We start from the raw sequence: 19,280 nt of genomic DNA, 5'->3' as shown, positions 1-19,280 counted from the left end.
ATTCTGAAATGCGATGAATTTGTTTATTTTCTTGTGGATTTCGAAATGATAATTTCATACTGCACTGAGAGAGAGAGAGAGAGAGAGAGAGAGAGAGAGAGAACCTACGTTAATAACACTGATCAAAGTTTATCACAATATTAATAGTAATCTTTCATTTTTTTCAGAAGTTCTGCATCGTCTCGGTTTTGGTGAGTGTTAATACATTATTCTTTTATTATTAGTTTTTAAGAATTTTATTGTTAAGTATCTCTGGGGGTTGGGGGCGGGTTCTGCCTATTTCCTCTGTGATTTGTTTTAGTTTGTGACTTGAGTTCTCAGAGAAAATACTGCATTTTCTAGCTGTGCCATTGCTTGCAATCTGCACTTATGTATTATTATTTAGGATGTTGCAAGTAGTCAGATCAAATCACCTTTTAGGGCAATGTAGCATCAAACACAATAATCTACTCTAGGTATTTATGTTAAGCCACTATATACAATACTAGTGCTATTTCATCTTTTTAGCATCTTTACCTATCAATATATTGTATATTTCACAAGGCATTCAAAAATAGTTCCCTGAAGATGCGTTTGCAATTTTAATAACGGTTCTGAGGAAGTGTGAACGCATCAAAAGCGTTTATTTCTTATTATTTTACATTTCACGACGCTATAACGTTTCCTGAAAGACTTTTAGTTTTCTGCTCTGGCATAGGAATCCAGAAAACATTTAAAAATCATTCAAAAGCTGAACATTCAAAACTTATTGGGTTCTGAAAATTGCCACTAATCCCAATTTTAACATTTTTAGATAATTTCAGTCATATCGATGTTTTTTCATCGCAATGTACAGTTCATATGGATCAGCATTGAGAAATTTGTTTATATACCTTTTGAAAATAACTGAATTAGACCTTTTCAGGGTTTTAAAACTTTGAATCTGATTTCTGTAATTTTATTTTTTTTGCTGAAATTTTTAGATAATTTTTCATCGAATTTTTTGCAGTGTAATATACAGTTTATATGGATCAGTTGTAAAAAAAACAGTTGTTGGGAAGAACTGCCACAGTATTTTAGGCCTATGAATAATTTGCATGGCATTAGCCATTCATGTACAGTATGTATGCATGGTTTGTGTGTGTAATATATATATATATATATATATATATATATACATATATATATATATATATATATTTATATAAGTCAAAAGACATAAGCTTTAATTATAACTCTAGTGGTAAACAACGTGATAAATACTTTCATAATTTCTTTACTGAAAATAAATGAAATTATAAGCTATCCATGGGTGGATAATGGAGTGTTATATCTTGACCTCAACAGCAGAAATAACTCTGTCTGTAATTATTGTTTAATTAACCGTTTTTTCTTTGACACGGAGGGATCAATATCATAATAACCATATGTGCAAGAAACAAGATTAATCCATCATTAGGTAACTTATATATAAGTGAACACTCCACTTAACTGTAACTGGCTATCGATAATTAATTCATAACATGTGAAGCCTTGTCTTTCAAACAACCGCACAGAACGCAGTGATTTATTTGCCATTTGACACAGAAGCATAAATGAAAGTCATTTTTACAGCTGAACGTTTAAATGATCCGGAGACTGAAGGCCTTTGGCAAGCACTAATAATTAGCCCTCAAGATTTATTGTCATTTATATTTCACGATTTTTTTTTCTTTATCTTTGAAGGTTTTTGAAAGAACAGTCGAATGCTCTCAAATACAGTGATATAAGTCGAAATATACTGTAAGTCGAATAGAAGTCAAAATTTAAACTGAACATAAGTCGAAATATTAAGCCGAACATAATTCAAAATAAAAGTCGAAATATAATTCGATATATAAGTCGAATATAAGTCCAATTCAAGTCGAATATAAGTCGAAATGAGTCGAATATAAGTTGAAATTTGGGTCTAAATATAAGTCGATTATAAGTCGAAATATAAGTTGAATATAAATCGAAATGAGTCGATATGAGTTGAAATATGAGTCGAAATATAAGTCGAATATAAGTCGAATATACGTCGAAATATGAGTCGAATATAAGTCTAAATATAAGTCGAAGACTTAATACAAAGTAAGACACAAGAGCCCCAAAGACCACCTGGGTTGGAATAGGACTCCCAGAGATATTCCTGAGTATTCCATTCCAAATTTTGCTCCTCCAGTCAGGAGGGAATTGTTATAAGCGACGGGACGCGCAAACCACGTCCAGTGAAGGGAAGCTACTTTTCTCATAACCGGGTAATGTCTGAAGAAAGTGACGAGAATGAAATGATTGAATAATATAAAATATTAGTTCTGTGAATTCTTAAGAGTGATTATGTATAACGGAATATGAAGTTAATGACAGACAGGGCATCTTGTAAGTATTCTGCTTATACACAGGAGGAGGTCTGTGGGAGAGATTTCTTAAATGGTACCAAAGTACTTTACTCTGAAACACTTTGGTAGCACTTATTAGTAAATTCTGTTCTGTAAGTTCTTAAGAGTAGTCACATATAAAGAAATCGAAAATTCTAATAGACAGGGCATCTTGTAAGAATTCTACTTGTATACAGAAGCTCTGTGGGAGAGAGCTCTTAAATGGTGCTGAAGTACTTCACTCTGAAGCACTTTGGTAGCACATAATCCCTTGGTACCGAAACCGAATTCTTTTTAGATCAACAAAGGTCTGAAGAATCTGTTCAAAACTCACTCCTAAACGTACATATACACAAACACTCATAAACACAAACCCCCGTCAAGTAAGGGAACTGAGACCGCAAGACTTCCTCCTCTTCAATGTATTCCAGTTGCAGAGGCTGCAATAATTCCGTCAGCAGAAGAGGAATGTCTGACATATCTCATCTGATTATTCTCTCTCTCTCTCTCTCTCTCTCTCTCTCTCTCTCTCTCTCTCTCACTACCTTTGATGAGGCCGGCCGCCTAGTACTTGGGCCTTCTGTCAGAAATGTGGACATTTCAGGGTAGATTTTAGTGTTATGGATTTGTGTCATAGAGAGAGAGAGAGAGAGAGAGAGATAGAGAGAGAGAGAGAGAGAGAGAGAGAGAGAGAGAGAGAGATTCCATGCTCACGAGCAAATGTAAGGGAGAAATGATATGTTCTAACTTCTTTTATCCACAAAACCTTCAGTGTTTTTATCTTTCATTCTTATGTTCTTTTGGGATAAGATTTTAAGCCAATAATTTGGCCATAATTACTATCAAAATTGTGAAGCTTAAGAACGAAGCAATTTAAAAAGTGACATCATTCTGCCACTTTCATTTGATATCATATAAAATAAATAAAAATAAATATAAAAACCATTAAATGTAGAGTAATAGTCCATTAATTCGAGTGGCTATAAAAATATTTATTTCCTGGCCTTTTGGCTGGAGAAAATCTAACAACCCTAATAAAAAGTTAATGGAAGCCTTCAAGTGTACTTAGATTATTATTATCATTATTATTATTATTATTATTATTATTATTATTATTATTATTATTATTATTATTATTATTATTTGGGATCCAGCTTCTTACTCAGCTTTATTATCGAATTACCACATTTCTAATTTTATTTTTTTGGACTAGGAATTTGTTGTTTAGGAAGGAGTCTGTCTATTCCAGGATTCCTTTGAAAAGATTTGACTTTTCATTACTGTTAAAGATTGTCGATTTCAGTTTTACACAATAATATATATACAGTATAGTATATATGTGTGTATTATACCAAAGAAGGATATATATATATATATATATATATATATATATATATATTTATATATATATATATATATATATATATATATATATATGTATATATATATGTATATATATGCAAAGAATATATATATATATATATATATATATATAATATATATATAGATATATATATATATATATATATATATATATTTATATATATATATATATAATGTGTGTGTGTGTGTGTGTATAAACGATGAAGAAACTCCACATAACTATTACCATAGATCAGCCTTTAAATAAATACAAGTGAAAATTACCTTCACTTATTTTCCATTTATTTATTTGTGTGTCACATCAGGGTTCCCTCATAAATGGGTTAAATATCTATAAATTCCATCACAGTTTATAGATTAGTATGTACCAAATTGGCATTTATTTTCTCTTTTACTTATTCATTATTTATCTCTATATTTTACTTATATATGTATTTACAGGAAAGTGTTTTATATGAAAAATGATTTATTTGATATAAAGGATGGTACATTAACTCATTCCTTTCATTTGCAAGATTAGGTGTAATCTACAAAGTGCTGAAATAATCACAAACTCAGCTCTTTAGGAATCTGTGTGTGTGTGTGTGTGTGTACTCCTGCTTTAGACTGCGTCAGCAAGCATATCAGTTACAATACGTTTAAGGAAAATGTTCATAAAAAGAAAGCATTGTATTGTAGTGTGAATAAAACAACAGGAAGGATTCAGAATCCATTACCAAAGTTGATGCTCTAAGAGAGAGATAGAGAGGGTTAGGAAATACAGAGTAACACTACGAAACAAAGGCAAAAGAGCAGTTTACTTTACTTGTGAGGATTACGGAATTCTCCTTAGTTCTTCTGTACCCAGAAGAGAGAGATTCAAAGAGCAACACTTTTGCCCTTTGTTCTCTGGTATTTCCTGTCTGTCCCTTTTCCTACTTTTGTAGCGATGATAGACAAAGAAAGACAATGGAAGAGAAAAAAAAGCGCTTCTACATAAAGACAACTCGGATGCCTCCTTTGGGGAAAAGTTCGTTTCGCTTCTTTTGTTCTTCTTTGAAAGAAACTAAAAGGAAAAGTGTAGAAAAATGCTCTGTATTGAATCTTCCTTCTGCGGGGGAGAATGTTACGAGAAATAGAAACATAGGAATTAGATATTAAGAAAAATTGCTAATTATGAAATATTTACTCGAAACAAATTCTCTCAGCTTAACAAAACATCGTCGGTTAATTCTGAGCAGTAAAATTTCAATCTGTCATTATCCGGACATCGCAGACACAACCCTTGAATCGTAACCCGATGTCCACGTCTCGAGTCCCAAAATCCATCGGTCCCCCAAAGGCGCCTCATTAAATGGCCCAATCAGAGGCTGCCACCTGTGGCCATACTGCCCCACCTGAATACCCAGTGGAGTTTCCCCCACTTGTATTTGGCGTCATTCGAATGACCTTGCCCGAGCAATGCCCAGGTCACTGTGATGGGGCTATCCTTTTGAATCTGAATGATTTTCTCTCTCTCTCTCTCTCTCTCTCTCTCTCTCTCTCTCTCTCGCATGCTTTGTAACTTCTACTGAAGAAAGCGGTTGGTCCATGACTTGTTTTTCATGTATTGCCTGTCTGAGATATTCCTTTTATTTGTTTTGTGATTCACGTTGCATCCTGAGGCATTGCTATACTTGAGGAGCGACCTTTGAGTGTTCCCATTCCCAAAAACAATCGGCGTCCCAGTGATCCTCCTAAGTGACAGAATACGTTTTCAGAATCCTTTAGATGATAGCCCTGAGATTTTGAGCATTCATCATATATCACAAGGCCAACGAAATGAAACTTGCAACAAACAATAGCTTCATAACGTGAAGGAATTTTGATAAAGAATGGCTGATATCACAACGGGAATAGATATGCATCGAGGAAAGACCACCATGAATATCCAATTTGCAGAAGACTTTGCAAAAGAACAGTTCGACCGAGTTTGAATCAGAATTGCTAAAACGTTGCAGAAAATTAACTTCCAGCCATTATCTCTTATAAGAAGGTATCCCAACCACATCAGAGAGGCTGCACAGCCAATAAAAAGTTAATTTCTCAAACAGGCAGCGCTTAACCCCTGACCCCAATCCTCGTGGGAGAGGGATTCAGGTCATCACAAGTTTTGGGGAAAGAATTTTGAACTTTATGCAAAGCTGAGCATCCATCTCCCACCCGAGAGAATCAGATATTCTGCTGAACCTCATTAGAGCTCTCTCTCTCTCTCTCTCTCTCTCTCTCTCTCTGCCTCGGCTGTGACGGAGAATTTACTCTTTGCAGACTTTCTACTTCATAATGTTTTGTTGTGTACGCGTCATTTTGTGATGTATCTAAGTACCAATACGACATTATGAATTCACACTTAGTTCACTTATACATGGTAGAGTAGAGACCGTTTACATACGTAAGATTTGAGATGAACAGAGCATTCATAACGAAAAAGATGAAGTCGTTGAAATCAGCCATAAAATATGATACTGTTCTGTACCTGAAAGAAGCCAGGTACACCTCGGTGCAACTTTAATATTATATATTAAAACTTGCAAAGTTCCTAGATTACCAAGTCTTCACCTGACATGTCCTTGAGACTGAAGAGGAAGGAATCACTGTGGATATGTAAATAACAGACCTTGATAGGGGGAATGTGCTCAAAAATGTCCACAAAGTTATATGTCATTCGTATAGATATCCTTTCAGTATCTGTCAAGTTAATAGATGTTTGCTGTAAGTCTCTTTCAGTCTAGAGAATGCCCAGTTTAGATTTGAATAATAATAATAATAATAATAATAATAATAATAATAATAATAATAATAATAATAATAATAATAATAATAATAATAATAATAATAATTCGATAGCAAAAAATAATAACTGAATTATAACACTGTGCACGCTGTGAAGAAAAAGAAAAAAAGGCATTGTCAAACAAAAAGGCTTGCTTTAAGAGAGATATTCAACAACATGAGAGGCAGAGATGTAAACAATCCCAGTAGGATATATATTTAAAAACACAAAAATTACGGCCATGCCATTAAAGTAAGCCAAAGTTGATCCCTGTAGTGAAGCTGCAAGATCCATACAATGATTTTTTATTGGGGACAATAACCCACAAACATCAACGAGCGTGCGTACATAATTTTAAAGGAGTATAAGGCGTGAAAGAAATATGTAGAGAAAGCGCAACTGGAAGGTTTTATTTCAGTCTCAGAATGAGGTCAGTCTTATTCCACACTGTTTGATGCTCTCTCCAAGGGAGCAAGAATCTTGTACCCTGTTTAATTCTTGCAGCATTCAACCAGTTCTTACAGTTATTCTTGTGGAGGAAATTGATGATGATGATTATTATGATTATTATTATAGATGAACCCTATTCATATGGAAAAAGCCGACCAAAGGGGCCACTGGCTCGAAATTCAAGCTTCAACAGAATATGTCGTATTCAGCATTAGGGAGAAAATTGCGAGATGTTTAATTATTTTGCTATTAATTATTCATTTTTTTTTATAAATTCAATAAATATCAGTTGGATAAGTTTCATATTTTCGGTCATCAGTGCTCTATAAATGAGGCACTGATGACCATATGAAACATCAACGATATTAATTTACTAAAAAAAATAGACAATAATAGACAAATAATAAACATCTCACTGTCTAATGCTAATCTGACATAATGTTTGTATGAATAAATTCATCTATAATAATATTAATGTCATCATCATCATCATTTAGAAATAACTGAGGCTGGTTGGGCTACAGAAAACGAGGGTACTGAATTCTTGCTCCATGAAATAAAGCTGATGGTCATGACCTCGACCTGGACTGAAATAAAACGCTTCCAGTTGCGCTTCTTCACGCAAATCGCTAAAGTATGCGCGCACGCTTCGTTGATGTTTGTGGTTAATGTACCCAGTAAATCATGCAGCACTACGAGATCAACGGCTTGCAATAACGGCCCGTATTTGTGTTTTTAAATGTATATCCCTACTGGTATTTATCTGCTTCTCATGTTGATGAATATCTCTTAAGCTGGCATTTTGTTAATACTCAACTCACGGCATGCGTGATGATTCGGTTATTATTTTTGCTATCATTATTATTATTATTATTTATTATTATTATTATTATTATTATTGTATTATTATTATTATTATTATTATTATTATTGTATTGTTGTTCAAATCTAAACTGGGCGATCTCTAGACTGACTTGGCAGAAGCATCGTAACTGACGAATACTGAGAAGGATGTCTTATGCGAATGACATATATTTGTGGACGTTTTTGACATTCTATCAGGTATTTGTCACAGTGATTCCTTCTCTTCGGTCTCAGGATTATGTTGAGCGAACTTGTGTCAGGGCTTTACGAGATTTTAATATATAGTATTAAAAGTTGCACCGAAGGTATTCCTGGCTCTTTCGGAGTACGGCTGATATCGCGTTCCAACGACTCATCTTTCGTTATGAATATACATTCGCTCTCAAATGCGTATGGCTGTCTCTACTACCATGCGCTTTGAGAATATTGGTCATGTCGTGGTGCGCAGGCTACATCTGAAATGACATCCTACTCAAACTAACTATAATCAAAAGAATCTACCATCCTATAGTACAGAAGAAGAAGAGAGAGAGAGAGAGAGAGAGCTCTAAGGAGGTTCAGCAGAATATCTGATTCTCTCGGGTGGGAGATGGATGCTCAGCTTTGCATTAAAGTTCAAAATTCTTTCCCCCAAAACTTTGTGATGGACCTGAATCCCTCTCCCACGAGGATTGGGGTCAGGGGTTAAGCGCTGCCTGTTTGAAGTGCACATTGGCTGCAGCCTCTCTGATGTGGATTTGGGATACCTTCTTATAAGAGATAATGGCTGGAAGTTAATTTTCTGCAACGTTTTAACGATTCGATTCAAACTCATTTCTTTTGCAAGTCTTCTGCAAATTGGATAATGTAATTGGTCTTTCCTCGATGCATATCTATTCCGTTGTGATATCAGCCATTTCTTTATCAAAATTCCTTCACGTTATAGGCTATTGTTTTTGTTGCAAGTTTCATTTCGTTGGCCTTGTGATATATGATGAATGCTCAAAATCTCAGAACTATCCATCTAAAGGATTCTGAAAACGTATTCTGTCACTTAGGAGAGTCACTGAGACGCCGATTGTTTTGAGATCAGGAACACTCCAAGGAGTCGCTCTCAAGTAGCAATGCACTCAGGGTGCAACGTGAATCTAAAAACAAATAAAGGAATATCTCAGACAGGCAACACATGAAAACAAGTCATGGACCAACCGCTTTCTTCGGTAGAGAGTTTACAAAGCATGCGAGAGAGAGAGAGAGAGAGAGAGAAAGAGAGAGAAAATCATTCCAGATTCAAAGGATAGCCCCATCACAGTGACACAGGCATTGCTCGGGCAAGGTCATTCGAATGACGGCAAATACAAGTGGGGGAAACTCCATTGGGATTCGGGTGGAGCCGTATGGCCACAGGTGACAGCCTCTGATTTGGCCATTTGTGTCTGCGATGTCCGGATAATGACAAATTGAAATTTCACTGTTCAGAATTAACCGAGATGTTTTGTTAAGCTGAGAGAATTTCGTTTCTCGAGTAAATATTTCATAATTAGCAATTTTTCTTAATATTTATTTCCTATGTTTCTGTTTCTCGTAACATTCTCTCCCGCAGAAGGAAGATTTAATACCGAGCATTTTTCTACCCTTTTCCTTTTAGTTTTTTCAAAGAAAAAACAAAACAGGCGAAATGAACTTTTTCCCCAAAGGAGGCATCCGAGTTGTCTTTATGTAGAAGCGCTTTTTTTTTCTCTTCCATTTATCTTTCTTTAAATATCATTTGTAAAGAGTAGGAAGGGACAAACAGGAAATACTAGAGAACAAAGGACACGAGTGTTGCTCTTTGAATCTCTCTCTTCTGGGTACAGAAGAACTAAGGAGAATTCCGTAATCCTCACACAGTAAAGGTAAACTGCTCTTTTGCCTTTGTTTCTTACTGTGTGTTACTCTGTATTTCCCAACTCTCTCTATCTCTCTCTCTCTTAGAGCATCAACTTTGGTAGTGGATTCTGAATCCTTCCTGTTGTTTCACACTACAATACTTTCTTTTTATGAACATTTTCCTTAAACGTATTGTAACTGATAGCCTTGCTGACATGATCCTAAAGCAGAGTACACACACACACACACAGATTCCTAAGAGCTGAGTTTGTGATTATTTCAACACTTTGTAGATTACACCTAATCTTGCAAATGAAGAATGAAGTTAATGTACCATCCTTTATATCAAATAAATCATTTTCATAAAACACTTTCCTGTAAATACATATATAAGTAAATATGAAATGGCGTAATGAATAAGTAAAGAAAATAAATGCCAATTTGGTACATAATCATAAACTGTGATGGAATTTATAGATATTTAACCCCATTATGAGGAACCTGATGTAATACACAAATAAATAAATGGAAAATAAGTGAAGGTAATTTTCCTTGTATTTATTTAAAGGCTGATCTATGGCATTAGTTATGTGGAGTTTCTTCATCGTTTATACACACACACATACATTATATATATATATATAAATATATATATATATATATATATATATATATATCTATATATAATATATATATATATATATATATATATATTTTAGTATATATACCATATATATATATATATATATATATATATATATATATATATATATATAATAAACTCTATATATATATATATATATATATATATATATATCCTCTTTTAATTTATATGCACATATATACTATACTGTATATATATTATTGTATAAAACTAAATGACAATCTTTTAACAGTAATGAAAAGTCAATCTTTTCAAAGGAATCCTGGAATAGACAGACTCCTTCTAAAACAAATTCCTAGTCCAAAAAAATAAAAAAAAAAGTGTGGTAATTCGATAATAAAGCTGAGTACGAAGCTGGAATCCAAATAATAATAATAATAATAATAATAATAATAATAATAATAATAATAATAATAATAATAATAATAATAATAATAATAATAATCTAAGTACACTTGAAGGCTTCCATTAACTTTGTATTAGGGTCGTTAGATTTTCTTCAGCCAAAAGGGCCAGAGGAAATAAATATTTTTATAGCCACTCGAATTGGACTATTACTCTACATTTTAATGGTTTTATATTTGTTTTTATTTATTTATATGATAATATCAAATGAAGTGGCAGAATAATGAGACTTTTAAATTGCTTTCGTTCTTAAACTTCACAATTTTGATAGTAATTATGGTCAAATTATTGGCTTAAAATTCATTCCGTAAAAGAACATAAGAAATGGAAAAGATAAAAACACTGAAGGTTTTGTGATAAAAGTTAGTTAGAACATATCATTTCTCCCCTTACATTTGCTCTGCAAGCATGGAATCTCTCTCTCTCTCTCTCTCTCTCTCTCTCCTCTCTCTCTCTGCCTACCTACCTAGTGTCTCTCTCTCTCTCTCTCTCTCTCTCTGTGACACAACCATAACACTAAATCTACCTAAAGTGTCCATTCGACAGAAGGCAAGTGCTAGGCGGCCGGCCTCATCAAGGTAGTGAGAGAGAGAGAGAGAGATGAAAGAGAGAGAATAATCAGATGAATATGTCGAATATTCCTCTTCTGCTGACGGAATTATTGCAGCCTCTGCAACTGGAATACATTGAAGAGGGAGGAAGTCTTGCAGTCTCAGTTCCCTTACTTGACGGGGGTTTGTGTTTGTGAGTGTTTGTGTATATGTACGTTTGTGAGTGAGTTTTGAACAGATTCTTCAGACCTTTGTTGGATCTAAAAGAATTCGGTTTCGGTACCAAGGGATTATGTGCTACCAAAGTGTTTCAGAGTAAAGTACTTCAGCACCATTTAAGAAATCTCTCCCACAGAGCTCCTGTATACAAGTAGAATTCTTATAAGATGCCCTGTCTATTAGAAATTTCGATTTCTTTATATGCGACTACTCTTAAGAACTTGCAGAACAGAATTTACTAATAAGTGCTACCAAAGTGTTTCAGGGTAAAGTACTTTGGTACCTTTTAAGGAATCTCTCCCACAGACCTCCTCCTGTGTATAGGTAGAATACTTACAAAATGCCCTGTCTGTCATTAACTTTGTATTTCGTTATACGTAATCACTCTTAAGAACTCACAGAACTAATACTTTATATCATTCAATCATTTCATTCTCGTCACCTTCTTCAGACATTACCCGGTTATGAGAAAAGCAGCTTCCCTTCACTGGACGTGGTTTGCGCGTCCCGTCGCCTATAACAATTCCCTCCTGACTGGAGGAACAAAATTTGGAATGGAATACTCAGGAATATCTGGGAATCCTATTCCAACCCAGGTGGTCTTTGGGGCTCTTGTGTCTTGCTTTGTATTTAGTCTTCGACTTATATTTAGACTTATATTCGACTCATATTTCGACGTATATTCGACTTATATTCGACTTATATTTCGACTCATATTTCAACTCATATCGACTCATATTCGACTTATATTCTACTTATTTCGGCTTATATTCAACTTAACTTGGCCATATTTCCGACTTATATTCGACTCATTTGCGCTTATATTCAACATAAATTGGACTTATATTCAACTTATATATCAAATTATATTTCGACTTTTTTATTTTGAATTACATATGTTTGACATAATATTTCGACTTATGTTCAGTTTAAATTTTGACTTCCATTCGACTTCCAGTATATTTCGACTTATATCATTGCTCTCGTAAGCATTCGACAGTTCTTTCAAAAACCTCCATAGATAAAAAAAAAATCGTGAAATCTGATGACAAATAAATCTTGAGGGCTAATTATTGAGTGCTTGCTAAAAGCCTTCAGTCTCGGATCATTAAACGTTCAGCTGTGTTGCGAAATGACTCTTCTTTTATGTATCTTCTGTGTCAAATGGCAAATAATCACTGCGTTCTGTGCGGTTGTTTGAAAGACAAGGCTTCACATGTTATGAATTAATTATCGATAGCCAGTTACAGTTAACTGGAGTGCTTACTTATATATAAGTTACCTAATGATGGTTTGATCTTGTTTCTTACACATATGGTAATTAAGATATTGATCCCTCCATGTCAAAAAAAAAACGGTTAATTAAACAATAATTACAGACAGAGTTATTTCTGCAGCTGAGGTCAAGATTTAACAATCCATTATCCACCCATTGATAGCTTATAGTTTCATTTACTTTCAGTAAAGAAATCATGAAAGTATTTATCGTTGTTTACCACTAGAGTTATAATTAAGCTTATGTCTTTAACTTATATAAATATATATCACACACAAACATACATGCATACATACTGTACATGAATGGCTAATGCCATGCAAATTATTCATAGGCCTAAAATACTGTAGTTCTTCCCCAACAACTGTTTTTTTACAACTGATCCCTTATAAACTGCTTATATGACACTACCAAAATTCGATGAAAATTATCTAAAATTTCAGCAAAAAGAAATAAAATTACAGAAATCAGATTCAAAGTTTTCAAATGCAAGGTCGACTGTAATTCAGTTATTTTCAATAGGTATATGAACAAATTTCTCAATGCTGATCCATATGAACTGTACATTGCGATGAAAAAACATCGATATGACTGAAGTATTTAAAATGTTAAAATTGGGATTAGTGGCAATTTACAGAAGCCCAATAAGTTTTGAATGTTCAGCTTTGAATGATTTTTAAATGTTTTCTGGGTTCCTTTGCCGGAGCAGAAAACTGAGTCTTCCAGGAAACGTTATAGCGTCGTGAAAATGTAAAATAATAAGAAATAAACGCTTTTGATGCGTTCCCACTTCCTCGGAACTGTTATTAAAATTGCAAACGCATCCTCAGGAAACTATTTTTGAATGCCTTGTGTTGTATCAATGGTGAGTTGATAGTAAAGATGAGCGAAAAAGATGGAAAATGAATACTCAGTATTGAAGGAAAGAAGTATTTTTAGCTCTTCATAAATACTCTGTGAAAGAACATTGCTGTGTTTGTAATGGTATTACAAAATCAATAAAGAAAAAATTAACTCCAATAACATTTTTCATAATCATAATTTTATAATAATAATAGCATAAGAAAAACAGTCACACTGGGCCAAAAATAAACAAAACAGCAAATTTAGGAATACGAAATATTTTCTGAGAACACAAGTCACAAAGCAAAACAAATCACAGAGGAATAGGCCAGAGACCACGCTAACCCCCAGGATGCACTTAACAATAAAATTCTTACATAATAATAAAGGAGTAATGTATTAACACTCACCAAAACCGAGACATTGACTTTGAAAAAAATGAAAGATTACTATTAATATTGTGATAAACTTTGATGGTATGCGTGTTTCTCTCTCTCTCTCTCTCTCTCTCTCTCTCTCTCTCAGTGCAATATGAAATTATCATTTAGAAATCCACAAGAAAATAAACAAATTCATCGCATTTCAGAATGAAACTGACTTTGATTAATGAAGAGTCTCTGTCAGCAACTGGAAATTAAGAGAAAATGTCACAACAATTTCATAAATCATTCACTCAAGTTTCTCGATGTCAACAACAGTTCTCAGAATTTCAGGTTATAATACAAGATAAGTTCCTTCAGTATTTCTAACGATAAAATTCATCAAGCAGAGAGAGAGAGAGAGAAAGAAAGAAGAGAAAGAAGAAGAAAGAAGAAATAATGCATTTGCCTACGAGGAACTCCAGAATCCATTTTGTCAGATTACATGATCCTAACAAATACACTTCATCTACTTTTCTGCAAATGGCTGGATACTAATCTTTATCTCCCAGTTGTGTCTCTCTTGGAAAGAGAGATTCTATACTCGAGTGAAAAATATGAAATAATGGAATATTATTTGGCAAGTATTCAATTTTGTCTCTCTCGCTCTCATAGAACTGAGATAATACTCTCATTTATTGGAGGTTTACAGAAAATGGGAAAGTAAATTGACAGTTAACTTCCATTCCACGATAGCTTTTCCAGTCAGAATGTTATATAATTCATTGCAAGTTCCTGATCTATGGGAAAGCTATGTACAACCTATATACATAGAAGATAAGGCGATTTGGGACTGTGATGATATACTTATAATTCTAAAGTTTAATAATTTTGGACTTAACTATATTTTTACATTTGACTCTTTCATGAAATGAGTTTTTACTTTCTCAAAAAACGCATTGTGCAATTGTCGATAATCTTTCCTTCTGGATAATAATAATAATAATAATATTTAATATTATTATTATTATAATATTATTATTAATATTATTATTATTATTATTATTATTATTACTGGAGGAAGCAAATCCACGCCATTTAGGAGAAGCTTATGCTACTATGAGTGTTATTAATTATTATTATTATTATTATTATTATTATTATTATTATTATTATTCAGAAGGAAAGACATCGACAATTGCAAAATGCGTTTGTTTAAAAATTCAGTTCATGAAAGAGTCAAATCATCAAACTTTAAATTATACAAATAGAATATTTTGAATATACATAAGCAGGATTCAAAATTCACTGTACCGTGTTAGGCTTTGTACTGGCTGTTTCTTTCTCTATAAACCGTAGGATATAGTAAGCTACTGAAAGGTTAAGATGCCTGACGGCCCCTGGACAACCAAGAGACAAATGAAAGAATGAATAGTATAAGTGATATATTGTATGTAATTAAACGGGGGATCAAATGACCTTAGAATAGAAGACTTAAGAAATTCGAATCTAAATATTAATATAAGCTGCCGAGGCCACATCAGTAATGGCATGGATATATTATTGGAAGGGAATAATGAAATGAAAATAAATGAAATGAATATGCATGCGTCGATAACAGAGGAAGAAGAGGAAGTGAGGGAAAGAGAAGTCGATGCGAAAATGGGGATGCAATAATCAAGAGAGAATGAGATGAGGGGAAGACTGATAACGGATGTGGAAAGATATTGGACTACATGATGATAGGAATAACAGACGATGCGTTGATGTATTATGGTGCGTGTATGTATATGTATGTATATGTATATATATATATATATATATATATATATATATATGTATGTATGAATATATGTATGCACGTATGTATATATATATATATATATATATATATATATATATATATATATATATATATATATATATATGCAATATATATATATGTATATATATATATATTCATGATATTGCCTTGTAATGCGTATATATCCTATAATTTTTATATTTACTTCTTTTCCATGTTTATATTGTAATGATAATGGTTGTTGAAGTATCATATTTTAGTTTGGCATCAGTCTCAAAAGAACTGTAGTTAATTAACTTGATGGCGTAATTTAGGTGTTATTATAATTTTAATAGTAATGTAGTTTAAAACGAATATATCTTTCTTGGTAAAAGCGTGGTATTTGAACACGTGTGTGTGTCCGCAGGACTTGTTTCATTTCAATTGTCATCAGTTTAAGATAAGAGAAGCGATCAGCATTGTTTGGGTTAGTGATGACAGGTTTGGACAACAAATGCAATTCGTCCCGTTCGGGCTCGAGACGAGTGATTTCACGTTTCATGTTCCGAGTCGTAACCATGAAGATAAAGACCCGTGTCTTGATCAATTCGTCATGTTTTATGCGATTGCGTTCAAAACGTTGTGCGAGATAATGTAACCTTTCTTCTAGAAGCTTCTCCATTGTATCTCGCACCCAAAATGCTTATTGATGCCACTTCCTGCTTCTAGAACTTTTGTAGCTCATTACCCAAAATGCTTTAATGACATGTGCTTGTTGCTTCGTGTTTCTGGAATTCTAAAATTTGTTCATTCTGATTTCTGAAACCAGTCAATTGGTTTCCCTCTCTCTCTCGTTCTTAGAAAGAGATTCTTTTAACATAGTGTTTGTGGTCACATACTAACATTAACTTTTGAGATCCTGAACTTAGTAAAGTTATTTAGTTCGTAACGGCACCTGGTAAAAGTGTGTTGTATGCTTGTAGCTACAATAGTGATTTACAGAGAGGATTTTCTGAATTTGTGTAAAGATAACGTGAATTTACTTATTAATACAATGGTATGATAAGTTAGGAACTTTTGAACAAGTGAAATCATTATTGATAAATCTTATGTGCATTTTTGTGTGTTTCTATTTACAATCTCTTTATATTTTCACATTTTTTATGTTGGTGATGTAACATTTATTTACGTAGCATTTTAAATATTTCTTGGTATGTTTAACATTGCATACCCGATTTCATTTATTGAGATTTTCTTTTCAAATCTGAGTAATTCTTGATAGTTTAAATTTTGTGATTAATTTAAATTCCTGATAGATTTTGTGAAGATTAGTTTTGTTTAGTAATTTAATTCAAGAATTAATTAAATGTGTTATTTTCAAGTAATAATAAATTTTCAGATTGTAATTCTAATTAACTGCTGGTCTAATTATAAACTTTGAATTTGAAAATAAATTTTTGTATTTTGAAAAGATTTTCATTTTATTGATCACCAGTGAATAGGATTGATTGTGTGTGCATAGATAAGTGATAAACATGTTTATTCTTTTAGTTTTGCTAGTGAATTAAGACAGGGGAAATAGTTAGAGTTTTTGATGGAGTGATGCCTTCTACTCCTAGAGATATTTCTAGTTTAATTTTTTGATACCTCACACATATTCTGATTGACTTAGTTTGATTTTTCAAGTAATAAATAAGTTTTTCTTAAGGGATCACTGTTACCTTTAGAGTACTCAGTCGTAATAATTAATGTTATGAGAGTTCAGGTATCTGGTTGAAGTGAGGTATATTTTGAATCTTGAGATTAGTTATTGTAGTAACCAGATACTTGTTACACATCGTGACATTATATATATATATATATATATATGTGTGTGTGTGTGTGTGTGTGTATATATATACATATATATATATATATATATATAAATATATATATATATATGTATGTATATATATATATATATATATATATATATATATATAAATTTATACAATTATATTATATATATATATATATATATATATATATATACAAATATATTATATATATATATATATATATATATACATATATTTAAATAAAGAGGTTTCTCCACGAAAAGAAAGGACAACGACAGCTACCGCATTCACACCTAGTTTGAATAAAATCACTATCCCACAAAACCGTGAGCACAAAGAACCCCAACTATTCATTTTACTTATATTTTCTAATATTAATTTTGTTTTCAGGCCATACTCTTGGAGGTCATCCATAATACGAGTTTCGTACCTTTTGTAATTCATAACTGTTAACTCATACTTAATTTGCATAAGCTCTGCCTCCGTCTTGAGAATTCAAGGTTGCACCAAATGGTGGATTTTAAACTTTATTTTTATTTTTTTACTTTTATTTTTATTTATTTTTATTTTTATTTATTTAAACATTTATTTTTATTTTTTTTATTTTTATTATTTTAAATTTATTTGTTTATTTATGTTTATTTCACTGATACGATTATGTTTTCATTTTTATAATTTTAATTTTATTTATATTTTTATCCCGTATGTTTATTTCATTGCTAAGATTACATTTACGATTAAGTGTTAATAAGTTAAGCTGTCCAAAGTCACGTGGAGATAATTCTGATTCTTATTTTATCATACGATGGGATAATAGGAATGTATATGGTTCCTACTTCTAAAACGAACACTGGGACTGTGAAATTCCATCACATTATACTGAATAATTCTTTACTGATATAATATCATTATAGCTGATAAGAGGAAAGCCTGAATTCCATTACAGGTAAGACGAATGCCATCACATCGTGAACACCGACCTTTTCAAAGCTTTAAGATTCCAGCTCAACTGCATTCCCATTTCTTTCCAAAGAGTATAATAATCATAATTATTCTTGATTCTTGCTTTCAGGACCCATTAAATAACTGTGAGAACTGTCCTCATATCTGGATGGATATTATTATAAAATATTTAAAGCTTTTGAAAGCGCTTTGTAATAAGTTGGTAGGTGGGTTTTTGAAGCCCTTTCAACAATGCTTAGTGGTAATTATGGAGACACTTTAAGAATTATTTTCTCTTTTTATGAATTTAATTTTGTTCTCAGTTTATGTCAGATATTGAACGTTTGAAAAATAAGTTTTTACCACTCCACAAAAGATCAGTTAAAAAAATAAAGGCAAAAATATATACACATAATAAATTCTTTCGAAATAGATTCATTCAAAAATAAATTTGATTCTAAGAGCTTTCCTAACTAGAAAGGTACCGTATTCATCCTGGATAAATTGCTTCCATATTTATATATTTATGTCTTTATTTTTACTGAAACCCATTTTTGTCTATGGAGGCTAAAAAAATTAATATTCAACATCTTACATCAATGAAAAAAAATTAAATTTGTATAAAAGAAAAATTAATTTCTGTGAAAGGTAGGCTCGCCCAGATCCTGTGATTGTTTTTTTTTATA

This window comes from Macrobrachium rosenbergii, chromosome 41 (genome assembly GCF_040412425.1).
Source record: "Macrobrachium rosenbergii isolate ZJJX-2024 chromosome 41, ASM4041242v1, whole genome shotgun sequence".
NCBI classification, from domain to species: Eukaryota; Metazoa; Arthropoda; class Malacostraca; order Decapoda; family Palaemonidae; genus Macrobrachium; species Macrobrachium rosenbergii.
This window is presented reverse-complemented; position numbering follows the sequence as displayed.